The sequence below is a fragment of the Oreochromis aureus genome, linkage group 3 (genome assembly GCF_013358895.1).
Source record: "Oreochromis aureus strain Israel breed Guangdong linkage group 3, ZZ_aureus, whole genome shotgun sequence".
In the NCBI taxonomy this organism is placed as follows: domain Eukaryota; kingdom Metazoa; phylum Chordata; class Actinopteri; order Cichliformes; family Cichlidae; genus Oreochromis; species Oreochromis aureus.
In genome coordinates, this window is record NC_052944.1 from 130,394,809 (window position 1) to 130,421,404 (window position 26,596).

Genomic DNA, 26,596 nt, shown 5'->3' on the forward strand with positions numbered 1-26,596 from the left:
GTGCCTGTGGACCCAGAGTGGGATGACAGGAGCGCACTGGGACAGAGCAAACCACACCCAGTACCTGCATGGGTTTTCAACAACTACTGGTGGCAGTTTGGGAACACAACCGCTCACATAAAGAACGAGACCAATGGTTATGCTTGTGATGCCACTGGCTACACATTCTTCTGGACTGTGGCCATATAGCATCACTGAGAGCGAGACAGTTTGTTTGGTTGCCTTGGCAACACATCCAGGAGTAAACATACTTGGGACACTGCCAACTTTTCAACTTCTGAACCTGAATGGACGGTTGGTTCACCAGTAGCTGGGACGGTGAACTGCTCTGGTACGACAGACTTGCTAGTCTGACTCAAAGTATCTGACTTGCTGCAGGACATTGAAAAGCTAAACGAACCGGAAATAGGCCAGTTGCCTATGCGTATGAAGGGCAATGGATTAGTCCAAGTTGGAGATTTACCATGGAATTTGTACAACATCACCTATTCTTTGTGTCCTCTGCAAGAAGGATGCAAGCAGAGAAGCCTTTTGTCTATATTTACATCATGAACACATCTGTAAGCTGGTTGAGGCTTGGAGCCAAGAAGATCAAAACACTTTGATCCAATTTCCTTTACAAAGCTTTTCCTGCGGTGACAACAGGACAGGAGAAGAGTTGTCAATGCAGATAATTCACCAGTTGACTCTAACCCCCACAGGATGCCCACAGTGAGAAAATTTGGGGGTTGATAGGAGTCATAAAGAAGGGTGTTAACCAGGCTACAGCTTTGAAGTTAGCTGAGAGCCACATGGACAAACGATAAAGTCAACTGATGTGTTTGAATGCCTATGTCTGTATACAGTTGAATTGTAGTGATATATGATTTTTGAGTATGTTGATTATTCTTTTTGACTGTTACATTCAATTGTTTACTTGCAGGAATACATAATGAATCGCACGACAGGAGTAGATGCACCACAAGGCTGGATAGCTTGGTTGTTGTCTGGTCCTTGGTGGCATCTTCTTTTGGAAATATTAATTCCTGTTTTAGGACTGTTGACATTTGATTTGCTTACGTATAGGATGCATTTTACCGTGTATAAGATCAATGCAAACTAAGATGATTTCTAATACATTTGTTGATTATGTACTTTTACAACAGTATGAATTGACCGACATGAATGATATGACAGAAGCCTGTGTATAAATGATGCCTGCGCTGAAATTGTCAAGCAAGAGGTGCATGGCTAAGAATATACTACACAGGAATAATTTGGAGCATAAAAATCACAAAACAGGAGGGAATGTTAGAGTGAATTGTTAAATGTTTGTCATTTTTATGCTTGCCAACTCTGATGATAGGGATTCCACTGTCCTTCCCCCCAGATTCTCGGTGTTCTGGGTAGGGGGCTGTAATGTTTTATTGCAGATACATCCTATCTGGAGGCTCTACTTCTTTTGATGTAAGCTTCCTGCGGTTACGACCCTTTGGTCAGCAGGAGGTCTACTACACACACACACACACACACACACACACACACACACACACATTCCTACTTACATATAGAAGCTTCACACATATACATACAATGCCTTAGAAGCATGTGGGCGTTGCTTTGCTGTGTTTTGTGTGAACTGTCTCTCAATAAAAGCCAGCGAGAGGAGGCCATCATCGGGGTCATTCGTATTGAGCTGAGATACCGACGAGGCCTCCCTTGCAAGTAAATGATCAATCGCTGTTGCCTTGTTTTTCTTTCATGGGAATAAGTCCTGGATACAGCGGGGTCTGAGTTCAGACCCAACACTGTGTTTCTTGGAACTTTGAAGCCCGGAGAGGACCGGCACATGAAAAAGGACCAGTGAGAGGTGAAGCTGGACGAGTTTGACTGCGAGAATATAGGATATAATTGGAATGAAAATTGAAGCGGGAACTCATGATTGTTTAGTGATGTCCACCATATCACGTTTAAAAGAGGTAAACACGAATAGAAAACACACATATACAAATTGTTACATGTGAAAGTATTTTTGAGACGAATCAGAAGGGAGATAGTTTGAATTTAAAAGCTCAGTGAAAACATGCATAAAGTGTTAAATATGAATACATGAAAATGCAATGAAAAGCACAAATAGGATGCAATGAAGATGCAGCTTACACTTAATTAAGATGATCACATTGCATGGAAGGAAGAACACGCTTACATGCATGGCATAATTGGTATTTCTGACTAGAGATAGAGAAATGGGTCATTTAAGCACTTGTGATAATAATGAAAATGTCTTAGTTTTGTTATTTTCAGGAGTAAAGCAGAACCGGATCAACTATTTCTGAACCTTAACAGATTCTTCATCAAAATGGAGTATAATTTGGATGCTAGTTTAGTAGTTTTCTGCTGGTAGGCGTCGCACATTGTTTCAATTAGAGGGTTAATCATCTCATCTCTTTATTATAATAATCTCGAAGTTGTAGATATTGTTAAGGTTCAAAAATATAGGGAAGGAAACACAGGAGGAATGCAAGTAACCACACTGGTCCAAAGGGTAAAGACAATGATTTTAATGAAATGACACGCGTGGGAGAATGAGCGGACTCCGTAAGCAGACAGCCCCACAATCTCATCCTCCTAACATCAAAATACAGTTTTATATGCATCAGAGTATATTTAGTGACGCCCCCTCATTGCGTCATCACATACATCAGCTTCAAAACCACAAATGTTCTGTTTGACAACTTGTGACACAATTAAAAGAACACTGGCTTCCATCTTCTCCCCGGTGGTTTCCCGTAAGCCAGCTCAGCTCTCGCATCGTGCATCTACTGCTTCATCAGTCAACTTTCACCTACACCCTAACAGTGTGTGTGTGTGTATGTGTGTGTATGTCTGTCTGTGCGTGCACAGAGTGTGCATCTGCTCTCTGCACCTTAGTTGACCTCAACTTAGGCAACCAGGCTAAGGCCATCCTGTGTTGTGATGATCTTAACTTCTATGTAAACTGTATAAAACAAATGTTTCAATCTAATACAACTACTTAAAACTTAATCAAAGCTTAATCAGAAATATAAATGCCTAAAAGATGATAATAGCATCATCCAAACTGCGCCTCAGAATTACTTGCACTGAGACTCTGGTTTTGGTTTCACTTCCTGCAAAAGCATGTAACTTCCTGTCTTATTTTGGCACAGAGTTACTCTTTCACCCTGCAGTCTGCATAAACATTTAAGATTATAAATTCAACTCAACAGTTTGAAGTGGTTCTTACTGGACCTGTAATAAAGGCTGATATGATACCAATATGTTTGAACATTTGAATGCAATATCAATACCTCTTGTATCAATACTTCTTGTATACATATGCTTGCGATATAATTATGATGCAACAGTAATGACAGTAATAACAGTAATAAAAAAATAATAAAAATAGAATTAATAAAAATAAAATAATAAATGAAAATAATAAAAATAACAAAAAATAATACTTCCTTCCCAACAATATCGAAAAAAAATCCTGGTTTTCCAATTCAAACATATCTTTAAGCTCTTGAAAGCTCCTAACTTTGTCCTTTTTGGCAATTAAGCAAAAAGCAGTTAGGCCCCTGTTGGTCCACTCTTTGAAAGCGTTGTCACATTGTCCTGGTTTAAAACTCTTGTCCAAGGCTATCCATCTCAACTTCCTGTGGCCATTTTGCGGTTTTAAATGTTTGACAATAGAGTACCATATCTGTAATGAAAACTGGGATATGGGATCGAGTTTTGACTTAATAATGTCAGTTAAGGTATTTTCTCCTAACAGTGTCTGGACATTATAGTCCGTGCTATCGTGTGTCTCAATCTGTTTCCACTTTGCGGTGTGTGAATTATCACACCATAGGCATAAAGGGCGTAATTGTGCTGCCTGAAAATATAATTTAAGCCATACCCCCTTTGTCCTTTGGCAACTGCAGAGTGGAGAAGCATATTCTTGCCTTTTTACCTCCCCATATGAATCTCGACAACATTTTATCCCAGGCCTCAAACTGTTGAGATGGGATTTCAACCGGCAGTGCCTGGAAAATGTACAGCAGCCTTGGCATTATATTCATTTTAATCACTTTTATTCTGCTGATAAAGTCCAACAGGTATGTTGACCACCTCTTCAAGTCTTTTCTAATATCATCCGTGATCGGAAGATAATTTGAAGTGTACAATGAAGCTGGGCTTCTTGTTATGAAGACACCCAAATATTTGATTTTTTTAGTTTTCCAATTGATATTAAAGCCTTCTTTAATTTCTTTGCTCGGTACGTAATTGAAATGAATCATTTGTGTTTTTGCGATGTTTAGTTTATATCCCGAGCATTCATGAAATTCTGCTATTACTTCCAGAAGCTTAGGAAGGGAGGTGTTCAAGTCCCTCAAATACAATATTACATCATCCGCAAATAATCCTATTTTATGTTCCCTTTTTCCTATAAAGATCCCTTTTATATCTACCATTTGTCATATTGCTTGAGCCAGAGGTTCAATATATAATGCGAAAAGTATGGGACTTAACCCACATCCCTGCCTTGTTCCGCGATGCAGGCTGAAACTTGCTGATAGGGATCCATTTATTTTAAGTCTAGCTACAGGTTGGTGATACACTGCCCTTATTAATTTTATTGAGTCTTCAGTGAAACCAAATCTTTCTAAAGGTCTGATACAAGAATCCCCACCCAACCCTGTCGAAAGCCTTTTCGGTGTCCAGACTAATAAGAGCTGCATCCCATTTATTACTATCAATTTTATGAAGTATGTGTAATGTCCTCCTGATATTATCCTGTGTTTGCCTCCCTGGAATGAAACCACATTGGTCGTCCTCAATTAGATCGTTAATGAATAGTTCAGTTCGTTTAGCTATAATTGAAGTATACAATTTGTAATCTACATTTAGGAGAGATATCGGTCTATAATTTGCACAGTTATCTCTATTCTTCCCTACCTTGGGGATCAAAGACACGATAGCATCATTCCATGACGGGGGTATCTGGCCATTCTTTATTATCCAATTCAGAGTTCTTAGCAGGGTAGGGTTAAGCTTCTCCGGAAACACCTTATACCATTCTGCGGGGAACCCGTCACTGCCTGGGGTTTTGTTGGCTTTCAGTCTACTGATTGCCTTATTCAGTTCTTCTACTGTGATTTCCTTAGTAAGTACTTCGGTTTGGTTTTTCTCAATGGTAGGTAGATCTAGCGAGTCCCCGCAGAACGGCTTTCATTGAATCTCAAAGGATTAGAGGATTCACTTCTCCGTTGTCATTCTCTTTAATGAATGTATCCATTTCTTGTTTAATATCATTTGTAATAGATTCATTATTGAGAAGCCCTACATTAAGGCGCCAAACCGTGTTCCTTAAAGGTGAGTCCAGCTGAATTGTCAGAAAAATCGCGTTATGATCTGAGACATCTGCTACCCCGATTCTACAGTCTAACACTCTGTGACATTCTTTCTTTTGCATTAAGAAATAATCAATCCGGGTGTGCACTGAGTGTGGAATTGAGTAATGTGTGTAGTCCCTTTGTGAAGGGTGCAGTAATCTCCAGACATCCACCAGTCCCGTTTCCTCAAGTGTCAAGTTTAAGTATCTGCTTATATGTGTTTTGCATCTAGTTTGACTAGTTGTGTCCAAATTATAATTCAATATTACGTTGAAGTCCCCTACACAAATACAAATTCCCTCTGCCTCCACTGAGATTAGGTCAAAAAGATCTTTAAAGAATGATTTGGGACTATTTGGTGGTGCATATATACAGACAAGAGTCAAGATAGTATTTAAAGTTTTGCCCTTCACAACGATGTACCATCCTTCTTTATCTTTCATTTTTTCAAAGAGTTCGAATGACAAATTGTTCGCCACAAGAATGGCCACCCCTCTTTTATGGCTGTTGAAGGAGGACACTTTTTACACTCCACTCAGCACAGGGACACTGAGGAATCAGGCCAGAACATAAACCCAGGATAAAGAGTTTGAGTGAATGTGGTGTTGAAGGTGTGGAGGTGGATCAGAGTGTCAGAGGAGACTCTGTAGAAGGACAGAGTGCCAGCAGGACAGTCCACATACACTGCTACTCTGTTAGAGACAGAGGAGGAGGAGGAGGAGGAGGAGATGGATGTTTGTATCTTATTGTGCCAGATAGAATAAGGACCATCATTAAAGCACCACAGACTCCAGGACTGATCATTGTGTCCAAACCAAAAGTCTTCACTGTTTCCTTTCCTTCTGATTCTTCTGTAACTCACTGATATAAAAACGTTTCCTCTCCAATCGACCTCCCAGTAACAGCGACCAGTCAGACCATTTCTACACAGCAGCTGAGGCCAGTAATCAAATCTGTCTGGATGATCAGGATATGACTGAACCCCCACACGTGTCACCTTCCTGTTGTTGTCAGACAGTTGGAGCTTTGTGTTCACTGTGTTTGTGTCGATTGTGAGTTGACAGGAATCTGATGGAGAGAACAAACACAATCCAGCTGCAGTTATTGATCCATCATCTGTTCATTGATTGACACTTTGATGATGACTCCTGACATGATGAAGATGGTTGAATGTGTGCTGCTTTGTTTTCATGAATCCCATTAAAAACACACTTACACTTCCTCAGACCTGGTCTCAACCATCGGACTCCAGCAGGCTCCACCCTGAAAGGAGGAGGGGTCAGAGCAGCACAGTCAGCATGCACACATGGACATTACATGGCTCTCATACACACACTGTTACACACTGAGCTCAAAGCTCGGCTCCACTGTTTTATTCAAAGAAATCTACATTTATTTATCAGCACATTTAAAAACAGGTTGAGCCAAAGTGCTGCACAGAGTAGAGATAAAATAGGAAACATACACAGTAATTACTATAAAGACTCGTCACAATTGAAAGCTACAGAGTACAAATGCGTTTCCAACCGGGTTTTAAAAATGTCGAGTGTTGGTGACGACCTGATGTGAAGGGCGACTGTTCCAGAGTTTGGCTGCAGCGATCGATAAAGCTCACCTCTGTTTTTACGGCTAGTTCTGGTCAGAAGCTACTTATCTGCAGACCTGAGGGCTCTGATTGGATTATTTTTGTTAAAGAGAGATAAGATGGAGCCAATCCATTCAGAGATTTAAAGACAAACAACAAGATCTGGAAGTGGATTCTACGACATACTGGTAACCAGTGTAAACCTGTCAGGATTGGGGAGATATCATCATATTTGCGAGTGCCTGTCAGGAGTCGGGCTGCCGCATTCTGCAGACGTCAAAGTAGGGCCTGGTTAATACCAAAATAAAGACTATTGCAGTTGTCAAGCCTAGATGAGATAAATGCATGTATCACTCTCTCAACGTCGGCAGATGACAACATGGTGTCCTAAATCTTTAGCAAACAGAATTCTGAACTTTTCCAGTGGACCAAGGTAAACATTGAGGGAAGAACAGGGGTCAGAGGGGCTGAAGAGTGTGATCTCCGTTTTTTGATCATTTATATGCAAAGAATTTTAAGCGAACCATGATTTAATGTCATCAAGACAGTCAAGTAAAACTTAAAAACAACTCTGCAGGCTCCTTTAAAGGGGAAAATAAATTTTAGGACCGTCAGCGTAAGAGTGGAACAAGATTCCATCTATTCTAAAAATAGAACCTAGCAGGAGCATATACAGGGAAAAAGTATTGGTCCAAGGCAGACCCTTGTGGGACCTCACAGGTAAGTGAGGTGGATGTGGAAGAAGAGCCATCAAACCTGACAGAAAAGCTCCTATCAGTTAGGTAGGATCTGAACCATTTAAGTGCAGTAGCCTTAATGCCTACACAATTTTCCAGTCTTGAAAGTAGATTTCCATGATCCACTGTATCAAATGCCGCACTTAAATCTAAATGCACTAAAATCACTGGATTACCAGAATCGGTAGTCAATTCTAATTGGGGGGGGGGGATAATTATTAGCAGCTAATGCTAATACCATTTTCCCTTTCCTTATAACAATGGGAGCAGCTATCCGGTCGTTAAGTGATGACGTGACGAATCCTACTTCCGGGCCTAAAGAAGTCTGTTTTTAATATGGCTTTTGTGTTGTTAACATGTTTAATGTTTTGTATTTTCTTGTATTTAATCTCAAAAAGCTCCTAAAACAGTCCGTGATCACTGTTGACCTCCCTCGGCTTTTATTACCGCTAATCATTTATTTAAGCTAAGTTTTTAGAACCTTAGGATGTAACTACAGCCCAGCCCATCCAGCAGTATATGAATGACTAACCTCGTATTGTGGATGGATTATCTCACTTGTTCTCCTGACTGAAGTTTGGTCCTTTTACAGCATCCTGCCATGCATTTGTTCCTGACCACCGAGAACACTCACGTTAACTTTTATCGAGTGGAAAAAAAGTTAGCTTGTTTATATTATGCTAACATAGCTGTGTCGCTAGCGGTCACGTAGCACATCATTATATACCAGCTAGCCAAACTTCAGTAACCCTACAAACGTCACTGCTGTTTAGTTTTCTGTCTTCATTTATGTTGGAAGTGATAACAGAGCTCTACGTTTTAATTTGTTTCCAGGAAGGACATGCTATATTGTATTTAGATAGAAGCTAGCGAGCTAACTTCCAACTCCGTTAAATGTCATAAATTACGTTTTCATGGATGCCTGGATGTTAAACTCAATTGTTACATCTGGTAGATCAGAACGCTGATCATTTTATTAAAGATGAAAGACTTCAGACAGTTTTTCAACTCTCAGTAATGCCATAGATATATGGACCTGCAGCGGAGTTTAGGCCCAGACACGGCTAGTGACGTCAGACTTTACGACCAGATTGCTAGGTAGGCTGATGTCAGCAGCTAATTCTAATTTAATGTGAATTAGGATTATATTAGTGAGGAGTTAATGCTAAGTAGGCTGCCATTAGTGGGTAATGCTAATTTTTAAGTGAATAGGCATTGGCAGCTAATGCTAACACTCTTTTCCCTTGCTTTATAACAAGGTGAGCAGCTAAGTACGCCGCCATTAGCACCTATGTCTAATTTAAGGTGAATACGCATTAGAACCTTATGCTCATATAGGGTTTTTTTGTGCTTTGAGTAGGTTGTCGTTATTAGCTAATACTAATTTGATGCGAGTTAGCATTATACGATACTGCTAACACCGTTTTCCCTTACTAACAATGAGAGTAGCTAATGCTAATACTCTTTTTCCTTGGGTTACAACTATTTGAGAAGGTTGACATTAACGGCTAATTCTAATTAGGGCTGAATAATTATTAGCAGCTAATACTAATACCGTTTTCCCTTTCCTTATAACAATGTGAGCAGCTAATGCTCAGATTGGCATCCTAATACTATTTTGATGTGAATTAGCATTAGTAGCTAACGCTAATACCATTTTCTCTTGCATTATAACGATGTGAGAAGTTAATGCTAAATAGGCTGCCAATATTGGCTAATACTAATTTTAGGTGAATAAACATGGGCAGCTAATGCTAATACCATATTTTCTTGCTTTATAACAATGTGATCAGCTAATGCTAAGTAGGCTGCCGTTATTAGCTAATGCCAATTTGATGTGAATTAGCATTATCTGCTAATGCTAACAATGTTTTCCCTTACTTTTTAACAATGTGAGCAGCTAATGCTATGTAGGCTGCCATTAGCAGTTAATGCTAATTTATGGTTTCAAACCATTAGCAGCTAATACCAATACAGTTTTCCCTTGCTTTATAACAATGCAAGCAATTAATTCTAAGTAGGCTGACGTTAGCATCTAAAACTGACTTGATGTGGATTTGTATAATGAGCTAATACTAAAAGTGTTTTCCCTTTTATTTTAACAATGTGAGTAGCTAATGCTAACTCTTTTCCCTTGAGTTATAACAACGTGTGGAGTTACTGGTATGTAGGCTGCCATTGGCGGGTAATGCTAATTTAAGATTTAAAACCATTAGCAGTTAATACTAATTTGAGGTGAATTAGCAATATCCGTCAATGCTAAGACTGTTTTCCCTTACTTTTTAACAATGTGAGTAGCTAACACTAATACTCTTTTCTCTTGCGTTATAACGATGCAATAGCAGCTACCACATTTTCTTGCTTTAAATAAATGTGAGCAGCTAATGCTAAGTAGGCTGCTGTTAGCAGTTAATGCTAATTCAAGGTAAAAAAAAACCAGTAGCAGCTAATGCTAATACCGTTATTCCTTGCTTTATAACAACATGAGTAGTTAATGCTAAGTAGGCCACTGTTAGCAGCGAATGCTAATTTGATTTGAATTAGCACTGTCCACTAATGCTGACACTGTTTTCCTTTAGTTTCAAACAATGTGAGCAACTAATGCTAAGGAGGTCGACGTTATCGGCTAATGCTATTTGATATGAATTAGCATTACCCGCTAATTCTAATACTGTTTTCCCTTCCGTTTTAAAAACGTGAGTAGCTAATGCTAATACTCTTTTCCCTTACGTTATAACGATGTAAGTACCTAATGCCAAGTAGGCCGACATTAGCGGCTAATTCCAATTTTAGGTGAATAAGTATTAGCAGCTAATGCTAATACCATTTTCTTTTGCTTTATAACAATGTGAGCAGCTAATGCTAAGTAGGATGGAATTATTAGCTAATGCTATTTTGAGTTGAGCTAGCATTATCCGACAATCCTCACACTGTTTTCCCTTCAATTTTAACAATGTGATTAGCTAATGCTAATGCTAGAGAGCAGCTAATGCTATTCTTTTCCCCTGTAGGAGTTAATATGTAGGCTGCTGTTAGCGGCTAATGCTAATTTAAGGCTTAAAACCATTAGCAGCTAATGCTAACACTCTTTTTTCCTGCATTATAACAATGTGAGCAGCTAATGCTCAGATTGGCTTCTGTTAGCAGCTAGTGCTAATTTTATGTGAATCAGTGTTATCTGCTGACGCTAAAACGGTTTTCCCTTACTTTTTTACAAGGTGAGCAGCTTAGCTAAGTAGGCTCTTTGCTCCACTCTGGATTTGTGTGACCATGATGTATTCTGACAAACTCTACATTCATAGCTGACTCGACAATATATGTGTTCTCAAGTACATATTTTTCTGTTATTGTTGTCAAACAACAGAATGAAAAATGAAATATTGATTTTAACACGGCCTATTAGCAGCATGAGCTTAGCAGCATTATCAGCTTATCAGAAACACTTTATTAGGTACACAGTGGCCACTATCTTTGGTACAGTACAGTTGTGACCTAATAAAGCGTATCTAAAGTTACAAAATGTTGTCTCTGTCCAAATAATTATGGACTTAACTATAGATCTACTTTAATGAAACATGACTTATCATTAATGTTCCTGCAAACAGACTCCTTGGAGACCCCCTACATAAATATCCATGTACTATCCAGCTAGACTAGTGTGTCTGTCCCTGAAAATATTCCTGCATGTGTGATTGTTCATGTCTCATCCGCAGGAAACAAACAGGAAGTGAGTGAAGGACACAGGAAATGTTTCCAGCTCTTCCTCCTCTATCAGACATTCTCTTCATACCTGAGAGTGTCCAGTCTCCAGCCTGGATCCTTCAGTCCAGGCGACAGCAGCTTCATTCCTGAGTCTCCTGGATGATTGTAACTCAGGTCCAGCTCTCTCAGATGGGAGGGGTTGGAGCTCAGAGCTGAGGCCAGAGAAGTACAGCCTGCCTCTGTGACCAGACAGCCTGACAGACTGCAGACACACAAAACAACAATCCATCTGTCAGCAATCATTTTCTCTATGTCACAATAACATCTATCCATTTACATCCATTCAATGTAACTTTATTTATAAGTGACAATTCCCAACAGACACCAAACAGTCATCTCAAGCTGTTTAACGGAGTAAGGTAACAGCCTCCAATATTAGAGAGAAAGCCCCAACCATCAGACAATGCACTGTGAGCAGCACTTGGTGATGGTGGGAGGAAGAACTCCCTTTGACACAAAGATCCTCCCAGTGAAAACAGGCTCCAGGAGGAGCATCTACCATGACTGGTTGCAGGGTGAGGGGAAAGAGAAGAGATGAGCTCAGAGAGACAAGAACAAAACACAAACTAAGGAGAGAGAAGACAAAAGTTAAGGACATGCAGTAGTGACATGTAAAAGCATCAGGAGTGAAAAGAGGGGAGTGGAGAAGAAAGCAGAGCATCATGGGAAGTCCACCAACAGCCTGAGCCTATAGCAGCAACCAGAAGTAGAAGTTTTGGACTTTTAACTGTATTTTTAAGTTTTACAACTATTCTTACTGTTAAAAACCTTCTTATGGCCATTTATTTATTATTATTGTTAGATTTGTATTGTTTAGTGCCATTTATGCTTAGAAATATTTAACCATATATGCTTAGAGGTGTATAATCAGTTGTGTAGTGATAGGATGTGTGATCTTTAGCAGGCTGCAAAGGCTTAGTGTGCATTCCAGAGTCCTCTGGAATTCACACCTACATCCTGGGAGCAAGGGAAGAGGTCGTACCTTGTTTTATTGTTTTATGATAGGATAAACATATTTATGTCTGTTTTAGGCTAAGTGCATTTTGTTTAGATGAACTGCTGGACTTCCAGGCCAGCAGGGTTAGGGAAGTCATATATGGGGTCATGCTTTGACCCCCCCCCACACACACACACACACACACACACAGAGTATTCTTTGTTCACATGTATACCTATATAAGAGGTCATATGTTAATGAACCTATGCATATTCATGTAACCACAATAAAAGAGCAGTGTTACGGGGGAGCGGACGAGAGCAACTGGGGTCAAGCAAAGGAACGGCGCCTGTCCAGTTCTCTCCCGTGCACGTGAAACATAAAGAATGTTGCCTACTCGTGTCTTGCTTGCTGTGTAATTGCATTGCCTTCAACGTTCCAGCGAATGGGTTCAAGCTATGAACCTATCAATTATTATTATTGTTAAGGGTCCGAAATTGAGGACGAGAGTAAAATAATCATGGTCCAGAAGAGGTCGATCGAACAATTGATTTTTAATGAATACACGCAGCGTGGGGAGACGTACACTGGAACCCATCAGTTGTAAATCCCCGACCAAAAATACACTTCAGATTGTTTTTATAACATCAGGGTATTATGACGCCCCCTCATGCGTTTACAAGCACATAATTTGCATCTTAAGAACATTGTTTGCCTCTTCTACAGACAATGATCAATTTTAAGAGATAAATGCAGACACAGAAGTTCCCCTTTCTGGCATCCATCCAAATATGGTGGTGAGGTCCCCATGGACTTGTCCTCCTTCTGTCACCTGTTGCTAGGCAAACTCAAATGCAACAAGAAGCTGAATACATTCAGGCCTTTGCTCAGCTACTATTTTACTGTAACAATATACTCAGCATATAAGCTTTTTAAAATTATAGATTTAACTCAACGATTTAAGTGGTTCTAACTGCACCTGTAATAAACATGTTAATATTTGATTATGATAACCCCTGTAATTCAAATTATAACATAATGCCAGCAACTTCAATAAATGCTTGGATAAAATGATAATTAATGCAATGATAAAGATGATGGTTATGTAAAATAATCCCTATAATTCTACATTATTCATTTGATTTCAGCTTCGATATCATTGAATTCTATGAAGACCTTTGTGAATTTAGGAAAGGGCTGGTAGCTCTGAGAGTCACACTGATGAGGCGTCTGTATGGAAATCTCTTAATGTGAGAATCAGTCCAACATAGCCAGGCTTTCTTTGCTGCTTTGACAAAACCTCAAATCCGAGCCAGAGATGATGAGCATCATCACAGTGATGATCATTTCTCTGTTAACCCAGGCTTTCTGCTTCAGGATCTGTGCACAGGTAAAATAAAGATTTGACCTCAGTGTTTCTGTCTATTCCTAACATATTCCTAACATGATAGCTGCACTTTAGAGCTCTAAAACTGGAACTGACACATGTTTAAACTCTACATGTTACTCAGTACATTCAGTTCTGACACTCGCCCACAGTCCAACAAAGGAAACTTGGAGATCACATCAGTTTGACACCAAAGTCTAATTATTAGGGCAACTTAACCTGTTATTATCTCGTTAACTCATTAACTGATTAACACCAACAATTATTTTATCGCACATTAACACAGTTTTAAAAATCATGATTATTGTGAAAGTGCTCACTGGCTCTGAATATAAAGCCATGGGTCACAGGAGGGATGTTGATCAGTGCTGGCTTGAAATGGGCGTCATTATGCGTCTCAGCCAATGAGAGCATTGATGGTGGGCCTAATACTACTGCAGCGCTCACATGACCCAGGACAGAAAGAAAGGGGCGGGGACAGAAACATGGAGACAGGTACAGATCTTTGACATGTTCATTTTAAACTGTTCCAGGAGGCAGTGTTGATACAACTAAAGTTATTTGGAAGCAAAGTTGAGTTTTCTTATCATCGGAGTACTTCATGTCTGAAGTATCACTTAAATTCATTACACGCTGTTGATGGCAGCAAACAAACCACCCAAACAAACAGAGGTGGGAGGCTTGGGCAGACTACGTTGGATCAGCTTGTGGGAGGAGTCTAGATGAACAAACAAACACCATAGTTAAGTGGAGAGCTACAAACTGCAGGCCGATTAGTGTTGTTGAAGAAGTCTGTCTGAGGAACGTTCTTAGGATCAACAAATGACGGCATGTATGAGCCTCCCTCAGGACGCACCATCACAAGAGGAACACATGACCTTGTGGGCCACTTTAAACACAGTCCAGCAAACGCTGCAGAATTAGAACAGCAACAAACTGAACGTGGACAAAAGAAAGTCACCGATACAAGACAGTCCAACCAGATGGACTTCACTCTGGACATGATTCAAAAGGATCAGCAGAAACGAGCAGCCACTCTACAGCCCCCTACACACAACACCAAGGTTGCCATGGCAATCACAGCTAACAGGGACAAAATGCACAGCTGGAACCCTGCAGGTATATTTAACATGATGTATTTCTCAGTGTCCTGTCTGTGTGTGAGAGACAAACAGCCTCTGTGTGTGTGTGTAAATACAGCATGAATATGTAGAGGACATGTTTGTGTATATAAGTACATGAATGCTCTGCGTCATTTGAAGCTTTGATTCTTGTTTCTGTTGCAGGTCTGTGACTGAACTTCTGGGAGGAGAGAATTTGGTTTCATGCTCTGTGATTCTGTGATTTGTCGTCTCTCTCAGGTGATGGAGAGCTCAGATGATGACCCCGCCTATGTGGTCAAATTCAAGTCTACATTCAGAACAGACCTGGAGACACGCAAGCAAAATGCCAACATTGTATATGTGAAAGCTGCTGCTGCGCTGGAGCCAGATTCAAGGAGCTCAAGTGTTTACCCAGATCTTACTGACCTTACTGAAGGAACAGAGGGTTGTTGGAGGGAAACCTGTGGAAGCAACAACATCCGAGCCACCAGAGAAAAAGTTGGCCCTATTGGTGCTTCATCAGAGTGTGAACAGGAGGAAGACTCAGCTGAGAACAGTGTGGTGGATACAGAGCAGAGCCCACCATCAGTACAGAGGCCTGTCCATTAGAGTCCTGCTCCAAACATGCAGCACATGTACTTGGCCACAGCTGCAACATCTGTACCTGTGAAAGCTTGTTCTCTGTTGCTGCTCATATTGTACAGAAGAAGAGAGTTTCTTTATCATCAGAAAATGTCAGTGAGCTTGTGTCTTAGCAGCTGGCTCGGTGCAGAGGAGGAAGAACATGTCAAGTCAGAGGAAGATAAATGCAGTTCATGTTGTCAACTCAACCTGGACGATTGAAAGAGTTTTCTTTGTCTTGTTTCTGACTGAGATTCTCCAAAGGAAATCCAGCACAAACACACACACTTCACACACTCAAAGTCCTGCACAGTAAATGAGCTGATGAGCGTTTGTGCTGCTGCCTGATAACAGAAAAATAGTTCTGCTGGTTCCTGCTCTGAAAACACACATTTATAAATGTTCACTTGCTGTTGGTCAAAGGTATGTTGGTGGCTCTGGACTCTGAGGGGAACTTTGTAAAAAACTAGATCAAATGTTGACCTCCTGGCAGAGACAAAGAACTTTGATTTGATATTTGATTAGATTCATGTTTCAGCTCAGACTGACAGAAATATTTGAACTGCTGCTGTGTTAAAGGGAACACTGCTGTTAGAAAGCACCTGATTTGTTTCTGCACACTGAATGTTGCACTTCTCATACTGCAGTACTATTAACATAAGGACACAATACACTACTTTTGAATTCATGATTGAATGTTGCTGTAACAAAGCCATTAATGGTGATTCAAAGTGTTCATGGTTTCCCAGCACAACAAATGATTGCACAAGTGTGACTGATCCACTTTCTAATGTGTGTGTAGCCCACACTGTGTGTCACTGTGTCACAGGTGAGTCTGTGTATCCAGGTTCTATGAGGAGAACAGGATATAGTGACTGAGTCCAGCAGCTTAAAGTCTGACTCCATCCTCCATTTAAATAACTCACACCAACAACTGAACAGCTTTGCCTTTGTGTAGCTGACACTTCATTTTAATGTCCTTCTATTCTGGTTCATCTGGTTTCAGTTTCTATGAGCACACAGGTTTCATCAGTGACTCTGTGACCTCAGTAATCTTTGCTGGGCCTTAATGCTCTGAACAAAGCTGCACATCACAAGACTAAATAGAAACAGTCTTTCATTTCTCACTGCTGTTTGACTTCAGCTCTCAATGTCCCACCATAACCCATGGAAAGAATTACTGTCCATCCAGGCTCCTGAACATAAAGCTGATGAAGGTGGAGTATTGTGAGGGCTGATGGAGATGATGATGAGGAATCCAGGAGCAGTGGGTGGATGGCAGCATCAGCATGTAGGATCAGTGTGAGAATACATCATCATCCACAATGAAAACCAGTCTGAGTGTCTGACGCTCTTGTTAGAAAGACCCAGTCCCAGCAGTTTGTGGCTGCAGTTAGCTGGTTTGCTAATAAGCTGAGAGCTAACTCACTAGTACACTGAATAAACTGTGTAAACCAGGGGTGTCAAATGCAAGCCCTGTGAGCCAAATCCAGCCCTTGAGATGATTTTAGAGCAAATTATTGATGAATTTTTGGGCTTGCTAATAATCAATATGAGCAAGGCCGAGATTTTATTGTGACTTGCGAGTGGCCAAACACTTTAAGAGACAGACTGGGATCATACCATTATTTAAAAGAAGACGGAAATGTTCCATAGACAGCAAGTGTAGTGGTAGAGTCCAGGTACACAGAAACGGGGAGCTGTATTTAAATGTAAGCGTGTCAGGAAAGAGTGAAAATGCAAAATGAGCAGCATCTGGCTGCATTTCAGTGATATTGGAGACCACAAAGCTGAGTGCAAAATTTATATAGGAGACGCTGAGAGTAGAACTGATAAAATTAGGAGCTGGCTAAAGTGAGACCCATTTTTATTTCCACCCATTTTCCATTGTGGAGGACAAAAGGTTTCAAACTCGTCCAGGTCTTAAACCTCACGGGTTCTTCCTAATAGCAGTAAATGGATAAAAATAAGGCTTTTATGAAAACACTGAAAAACAATTGCTGCCTTTAAAAAGAAAAGTCCAAAACCTCTACTTGTGGTTGCTTGTGGTAAGTAGCAGATCAAACAAGTTCAGAATAATACATTTTAATTATAAATGGCTTCAAGAGCCCATTCAGGCCTGTGAGACTCATTCAGATACTGATCGTGGCTCTGTGCTACATGCACGTATTTCTGATTCTCTGCCATTCAAACATACTTTGTATATAAGTTTGTGGTATGGAGTAACCAATACTGAACTGTACATTTTAACTGTATTTTTAAGTTTTACAACTTTTCTTACTGTTAAAAACTTCCTTATGGCCATTCATACTACACAAAGTAATTAAGCAATAAACATTTAAGCTGTTGAATCCCAATGTCTGCGGTATCACGGGTGAGGGAGAACATCTGGTTTAATGGGATGTACTGCCAGATCTGTTATTTAAATATAGACATGTGTGGTATCTACAGAAATGTCAGAATCTCAGCTAAAAGTTCCCCCTGATCATCTGTTTTTCAAACATGAAGTGTATTCTTGGACTTTCACTTACTGCTGATACAGTAAATTTTTATTGTACAGTGGTCTCAGAATCTGTGAGAAGTCTACTTTCAGCACGCAACAGCATGTGAGAATTGGTATGTTGTGTGCTGTGGAAAGACCAAGACAGACTTTTAATTCATTTGAAAACCTGATGCTTAGCCTCGTCCACCCCAGCTGTAAAACTCAGAAACCAGTCTTACTTGTTATCATCTATCGTCCACCTGGGCCTTACACAGAGTTTCTCTCTGATTTCTCAGACTTTTTATCTGATTTAGTGCTCAGCTCAGATAAAATAATTATTGTGGGTGATTTTAACATCCATGTAGATGCTAAAAATGACAGCCTCAACATGGCATTTAATCTGTTATTAGACTCAATTGGCTTCTCTCAAAATGTAAAAGAACCCACCCACCACTTTAATCACACTCTAGATCTTGTTTTAACATATGGCATAGAAACTGAACATTTAACAGTGTTTCCTGAAAACCCTCTGCTGTCTGATCATTTCCTGATAACATTTACATTTACAATAATTGATTACACAGCAGTGGAGAGTAGACTTTATCAAAGTAGATGTCTTTCTGAAAGTGCTGTAACTAAGTTTAAGAATATAATCCACCCACTGTTATCATCTTCAATGCCCTGTACCAACATAGAGCAGAGCAGCTACCTGAACGCTACTCCAACAGAGGTCGATCATCTTGTTAATAATTTTACCTTCTCACTACGCACGACTCTGGATACTGTAGCTCCTGTGAAAACTAAGGCCTCAAATCCAAAGTCCCTGACTCCGTGGTATAATTCTCAAACACGTAGCCTAAAGCAGATAACTCGTAAGCTGGAGAGGAAATGGCGTGTCACAAATTTAGAGGATCATCATTTAGCCTGGAGAAATAGTTTGCTGCTTCATAAGAAAGCCCTCCATAAAGCCAGAACATCTTACTATTCGTCACTGATTGAAGAAAATAAGAACAACCCCAGGTTTCTCTTCAGCACTGTAGCCAGGCTGACAAAAGTCAGAGCTCTACTGAGCCAACAATCCCTTTAACGTTAACTAGTAATGACTTCATGAACTTCTTCACAAATAAAGTTCTTATCATTAGAGAAAAATTACCAATAATCATCCCACAGATGTAATATTATCTACAGCTACTCTTAGTACCATCGATGTTAAGTTAGACTCTTTTCTCCAATTGATCTTTCTGAGTTAACTTCAATAATTACTTCCTCCAAACCATCAACGTGTCTTTTAGACCCCATTCCTACAAAACTGCTCAAAGAAGTCCTGCCATTAATTAATGCTTCAATCTTAAATATGATCAACCTATCTCTAATAATCGGCTATGTACCACAGGCCTTCAAGGTGGCTGTAGTTAAACCTTTACTCAAAAAGCATCTCTAGACCCAGCTGTCTTAGCTAATTATAGGCCAATCTCCAACCTTCCTTTCATATCAAACATCCTTGAAAGAGTAGTTGTCAAACAGCTAACAGATCATCTGCAGAGGAATGGCTTATTTGAAGAGTTTCAGTCAGGTTTCAGAGCTCATCACAGCACAGAAACAGCTTTAGTGAAGGTTACAAATGATCTTCTTATGGCCTCTGACAGTGGACTCACCTCTGTGCTTGTCCTGCTAGACCTCAGTGCAGCGTTCGATACTGTTGACCATAATATCCTATTAGAGCGATTAGAACATGCTGTAGGTATTACAGGTACTGCACTGCAGTGGTTTGTATCACATCTATCTAATAGACTCCAATTTGTACATGTAAATGGAGAGTCCTCTTCACACACTCAGGTCAATTATGGAGTTCCTCAGGGTTCAGTGCTAGGACCAATTCTGTTTACATTATACATGCTTCCCTTAGGCAGCATCATTAGAAGATATAGCATAAATTTTCACTGCTATGCAGATGACACCCAGCTCTATCTATCCATGAAGCCAGGTAACACACACCAATTAGTTAAACTGCAGGAATGTCTTAAAGACATAAAGACCTGGATGGCTGCTAACTTTCTGCTTCTTAATTCAGGTCAAACTGAGGTTATTTTACTCGGCCCTGAAAATCTTAGAAATATGGTATCTAACCAGATTCTTACTCTGGATGGCATTACCTTGGCCTCCAGTAACACTGTGAGGAACCTTGGAGTCATTTTTGACCAGGACATGTCCTTCAACGCACATATTAAACAAATATGTAAGACTGCTTTCTTCCATTTGTGCAACATCTCTAAAATTAGAAATATCCTGTCTCAGAGTGATGCTGAAAAACTAGTTCATGCATTTATTATTTCCAGGCTGGACGACTGTAATTCTTTATTATCAGGATGTCCTAAAAACTCGCTGAAAAGTCTTCAGCTAATCCAAAATGCTGCAGAAAGAGTACTGACAGGGACTAGAAAGAGAGAGCAGATTTCTCCTGTTTTGGCTTCCCTTCATTGGCTTCCTGTTAAATCCAGAATTGAATTCAAAATCCTGCTCCTCACATACAAGGTCTTAAATAATCAGGCCCCATCTTATCTTAATGACCTTGTAGTACCATATCACCCTATTAGAGCACTTCGCTCTCACACTGCAGGCCTACTTGTTGTTCCTAGAGTATTTAAAAGTAGAATGGGAGGCAGAGCCTTCAGTTTTCAGGCCCCTCTTCTGTGGAACCAGCTTCCAGTTTGGATTCGGGAGACAGACGCTATCTCTACTTTCAAGATTAGGCTTAAAACTTTCGTTTTTGCTAAAGCATATAGTTAGGGCTGGACCAGGTGACCCTGAATCCTCCCTTAGTTATGCTGCAATAGACGTAGGCTGCTGGGGATTCCCATGATGCATTGAGTTTTTCCTTTCCAGTCACCTTTCTCACTCACTATGTGTTAATAGACCTCTCTGCATCGAATCATACTTGTTATTAATCTCTGTCTCTCTTCCAAAGCATGTCTTTATCCTGTTTTCCTTCTCTCACCCCAACCGGTCGCAGCAGATGGCCCCGCCCCCCCCCCCCGAGCCTGGTTCTGCCGGAGGTTTCTTCCTGTTAAAAGGGAGTTTTTCCTTCCCACTGTCGCCAAAGTGCTTGCTCATAGGGGGTCATATGATTGTTGGGTTTTTCTCTATCTATTATTGTACGGTCTAACTTACAATATAAAGCGCCTTGAGGCAACTTTTGTTGTGATTTGGCGCTATATAAATAAAATTGAATTGAATTGAATTGAATTGAATTGGATTCACCTTTGCAAACTCATCACTATTTTCACCATCAAGTTTGTACTTAGACAATAACAAAAGCGGAACTAGTACCCCAGGAACTACTTCCTCTTTTGGAACTTTTCAACATAAGAGTACGTTGCCATTCAGAAGACCTCCACATCTCCTCTTATTAAAGGGCTGCCTTATTAATAATTTGCTAATTCTGTCAGTAGATGAAAAATGTGCTTGATCTCACCTGAGAGTTTCCAGTGTACAGTGTGGACTCTTCAGTCCTTCAGACAGAAGCTTCACGCCCGAATCCTCCAGGTTATTGTTACTCAGGTCCAGCTGTCTCAGATTAGAGGTCTGAGAGCTGAGACCCGAGGACAGAGCTTCACAGCTTCTCTCTGACAGGTCACAGTGATTCAGTCTGAAAAATAACAGATAAACAATTAAAGAAAACCCACTTATGTTGAAGTGTAATGCCATACTATAATATTTAGCAATATTTAATCTTGTTTTTGTCAGGAAATTGAGCACTGACGCAGAGCAACATGTGGAGAGAATCAGGAGAAGAAGTGAAGAGAGAACAGCAGTAAAAGAACACTGAATTGTTCAGTGTGGTTATGGTATCAACAAAATGTGTCAAATTTATTTATTTTGTATTTGTTTTAAAAGAATTGATGACTATCACTTAGATAACAAGAAGTTTTTCATTATCCATTGATAACCCTGTTGTCACACCATCCCCTCACGTTAAGAAACTTGGTTTCTTTAAGACACTCCGGCACACCCGGTTATGCCCTACAGCTCACGTTTAAAACAGCTGTGCAGATGTGACACCGGTGATAGTTTGATCGGAACGCGTCTCTGAGTGGCCTGACGGTGGAGAGATAGTCTCAATATGCTAGAGAACGTACGGTTACAGTGTAACCTTGGTTCTCTTAGTGAGAGACTATCTCTCCACACCATTACATAGTGCAACCAAACCGCTGAGAGTGAAGGTGCCGGGAGTCAGTGACAACACACCAATAGAGACACCACCCTGGTCAGGGCTTCGCAATGCGAAGGCCGAGCCAGGGGGTGGAGGCAGTAGTTCGCAGAACCGAACCGGTTGTGCAGGACGCAGGACGGCAAGTGATTTGCCGCTCAAGGTCAGCCTGGCAACTGCAAGGCAGACTGCCATGGAATGCAGCACATCAAGCTGCCAAGTAGCATCCCGCTGGTCGCATAGGCCTACGACATGCGGACAATGCCAGACAGAGAGTCTGCCCTACAGGCTGGAGAACTCTCACTCGCCACAGCAAGGTCCGACTGGCTGAGGACCTCTCACTCACTGGCCGAAATGCCAGACATAGCAAGGTCGGACAAGCTCAACCTGCAGTTGGAGTGACAGAATGCCAAAAGTACAGGCGGTCGGCTAGGACGAGCCCGTGCGTACACTCCCCAAGGATCTCCAGCTGGAGCCTTCGGTGTCCAGGGCCCGAACCTGGAATCCCAGGAGCAGAGAGAGGAGAGGAAGCGTAGCTCACTGAGCCGCTGAGAGGAGACCCTACTGGGTGCCTGCAAGAAGCGGGCAACGCCAGAGAGGGAGCCAACGCCGCAGGCTGGGGAACACTTACCCGCTGACTGAGGCATCAGACACAGCGAGGACTGACTGGCAAGCCAGCCGGCGAATGAGGCAATACGTCAGGGGAACACAGCCTGCAGCTGCAGCAGCCTATACGCGAGACAGACTGGCTAAAGGAGGCTGGAGAACAAACATTCGCTGGCTGACGTATCAGACACAGCGAGGCCCGACTGGAGTGTAAGCCGGCGAATGCAGGCAACATGCCAGGGAACACAGCTGAGCGCCGTCCGTAGACAGGGGAGCCGCAAGAGTGAACTCGAGGACGAGACACTCGAGTACAGTCGGCGCCGCAGGCTGGAACACAACACACTCGCTGGCTGGCATATCAAACACAGCAAGGCCCGGCTAACGTGTAACGGGTGAACCGCCTGAAGGAAACCTGGTGCTGCAGGCTGGAGAACACTCACTCACTGGCTGAGCATCAGACACAGCGATGTCCAGCTGGCACGTAAACCGGCGAAGAGTGGGCAATACGGCACCACCGCAGCAGCAGCGGTGGTGGCGGCTTAAGCTGCGGTCAGAGCCAAAAAGCCGCCCCACCCGAGCAATGACAGGAGCCCTGCTGGCCGTGTGAACCGCGCACTGCTGGCAAAACGCCAGACAGAGCAGGCTACTCTAGGCTGGAGAATGCCATTCACCGCAGCGAGGTGAGACTGGCGTGTAAGCTGGCGAACGCGGGCAAAACGCCAGGGGAACACAGCCTACCAAGCCACTCGAGCACAGCAGCTGGCTATCGCTGTGATAGAAATCCACGATATGCGGATGGCGCTCCAGATGGGAAGACGGAGTCACCGGCTGGGGAAGTCAAGTCACAACAGATCCCCGCCTGGCACTATGCAGTGTCACAGTGCTGGGGGAGAGAGAGCCTTCCGCAGCAGCTCGGCCACTCAGTGGATAGCCGAGGTCCAGGGGCCTGTCCCAGGAGCAGAGCAGCTGACCTGCACCATCCACGACAGGGGAGAGGCTGGTAGCTCAGGCCACTGAGGACCCAAGTGAGGAGCAACCCAAGGTTCGTCACCAGGGCATAGCAGCCACTCTGCGGCGTCCGTACACAGGGGGCCAGCAAGAGTGGGCCTAATGAGACACTGGCGGACAGTCGGGAAGTGTCAGCTCACCAAACATTTTAAGAGACAGACTGGGATCATACCATTATTTAAAAGAAGACGGAAATGTTCCATAGACAGCAAGTGTAGTGGTAGAGTCCAGGTACACAGAAACGGGGAGCTGTATTTAAATGTAAGCGTGTCAGGAAAGAGTGAAAATGCAAAATGAGCAGCATCTGGCTGCATTTCAGTGATATTGGAGACCACAAAGCTGAGTGCAAAATTTATATAGGAGACGCTGAGAGTAGAACTGATAAAATTAGGAGCTGGCTAAAGTGAGACCCATTTTTATTTCCACCCATTTTCCATTGTGGAGGACAAAAGGTTTCAAACTTGTCCAGGCCTTAAACCTAATAGTAGTAAATGGATAAAAATAAGGCTTCGATGAAAACACTGAATAACAATTGCTGCCTTTAAAAAGAAAAGTCCAAAACCTCTACTTGTGGTTGCTTGTGGTAAGTAGCAGATCAAACAAGTTCAGAATAATACATTTTAATTAGGGATGCAACGATACCAATTTTTTCAAACCGATCCGATACCGATACTTGGATCTGAGTACTTGCCGATACTGAGTACAAAAACCGATACTTCTACCACACACAAGTTAAACTTAACCAGTAGTAAAGAAACGACCCCAGACAACTCTTTGACACAAACGAAACGTTTACTGAACGTAAGGGCAGAGACAAATACTGTACAACACATCCCTTTTTTAAACTCAAATGATATTCCAGTTCCTTAACCAAATGAAATACACTGTATAAATGAAATAATTCCCTTTGAAATTAAATTAAACAACCCAACTTATGTTATCACCTTTTGGTAAGTGACTCACATTCACACTTGTTGCAGGCCTGTTTGCTGGTCACGCCGGACGATGGAGAAAAATCCTCTTCTCCCCAGTAAGAGCACAAAAGTCTGACTTACAGTTCCGTTGCTCGGTAGGTCGCCGTTCACCAGTCCCACACTAAATCCACTCCCTGCGGACCCGATGCTGTCTCTGCTACAGCGCGTTAGCCCGTCACTGTCCAGCTCTCCGACAGTCCATAGCGGCTGCCTCCGTGGCACAGCCAAGCAGTCCGGGCTAGCCTTTAGCCTCGGCGGTCATAGCTGGAAGCACAGTTTTCCACGGTGGTGTGACCGTTGAAACAAAAAGTCACTTCACCCACACTCTGTTGCGAAGCTCTCACACGGTTAGCTTTCTAGTGACACACTCTTTTGTGCTAGTTAACCTCAGTAAAACTAGCCGAGTCTCTCACTTTGGTTCAGCTAACCTCGTGCATCTCTCCATGCCGTTCTCTTCTCCTCCTCCATTGCAACAGATAGGGCTTTGGAGTTGACGTCACGCCGCAGTGCATTGTGGGATCGTGGCGCCATGTCAGTAGGCTAGAAAGCAAAACAAGCGCACAGTGTTGAATTGTTGGAATCAGGACTGCCAGAACCATGCTCAAAATCAGCGCAAAAGACAAAGGGCTGTATCGCGACCGATTGCGCCCAGACGCCAAGAGACGGTACTTTGAAAAAATTGCGTGCATCGGTGATGTGGACCCGTATGAAATAAGGAAGTGGAGTGGAAACCCAGACGACCTACCGCCTTTGTCCTATCCCGATCTTCACATACCTTGTCTGTGGAGTCAGCGCATACACAGCAAACCAGTTTAAGAATTATAAATCCCTGGAGGCCCACATCCAATTCACGAACGGCTGAGTGCAAGATTTGTCCGTCTTTAAGCCTCCACGCGCTGAAGCACGTTGTCGTTAGGACATAGGTAAGTCGGTTTGAACTTGATAACTTTCTAAACAACTTCCTTGTTACAGTTTTTGATTTGCACGTACAGTCATCCCATCTATATTAGCCTTGGTTCATTACAGACCTTTTATTAAAAGTGGTTTTTGTGTGTTTCAGGTACTGCACTCACAACGACTGAATGAAACTGCATTACAGCCATGGGTCATTGTGGGCACCAATGAGAGGGTTGAGGCTGCTCACTGCACATGCATGGCCGGAGTTGCAGAGACCTGCACCCATGTCACTGCTCTTTTGTTTAAAGTCGAGGCTACAGTGCGTATCAGAAGCACCAGAACTGTAGTAGACGAGCCAGCATATTGGGTATTGCCCGGAAATATGACTAAGATACAGCCCGAGGTTGCACATAACATTGACTTCTCCTCAGCAGCTGCCCAAAAACGTGGTCTTGATGAAAACAAACACACCCTCCTTTTGCCTTTGAGAGGCAAAAGGAGGCGATCGCAAAAAGGCAGATTCCTATTGCAACGCTGGAGAATTTGTCACCGTTACTGGATACACTACTGTCAGGTACAAACACAAATCTTTGTTACTGGCGCCAACCACTGTGACCTCGTTGTGTGGACACAGAGAGACCTTGCTGTGATACGCATCTTCCCTGAAGTGGATTTCTGGGAACCATGTTTAAAGCAAGCACAAGACTTCTTTCTTAAAGTGTGTCTTCCTGAACTTGTTGGGAAATACTTCTCCAAACAACGTGCTGCTCTAAATAGCCTGTAATGTTTCATTTTGTGGTTCAAGATTGATGCCAGCTGTGTGTTGCCATGTAAATAGTTTGCATTTCATTTTATGTACTTGTGAACAGATCAAGAATAAAAACAAACAAAGATACTATTCTTTTCTGTTTT

The 26,596-nt window shown here is 41.9% G+C and overlaps 1 pseudogene; it reads right to left on the reverse strand.

Annotated features, from left to right (window-relative positions):
* Positions 1–2,948: 2,948 nt before the first annotated feature.
* Positions 2,949–26,596, reverse strand: part of LOC120435326 — a 36,206-nt pseudogene continuing 12,558 nt past the window's right edge.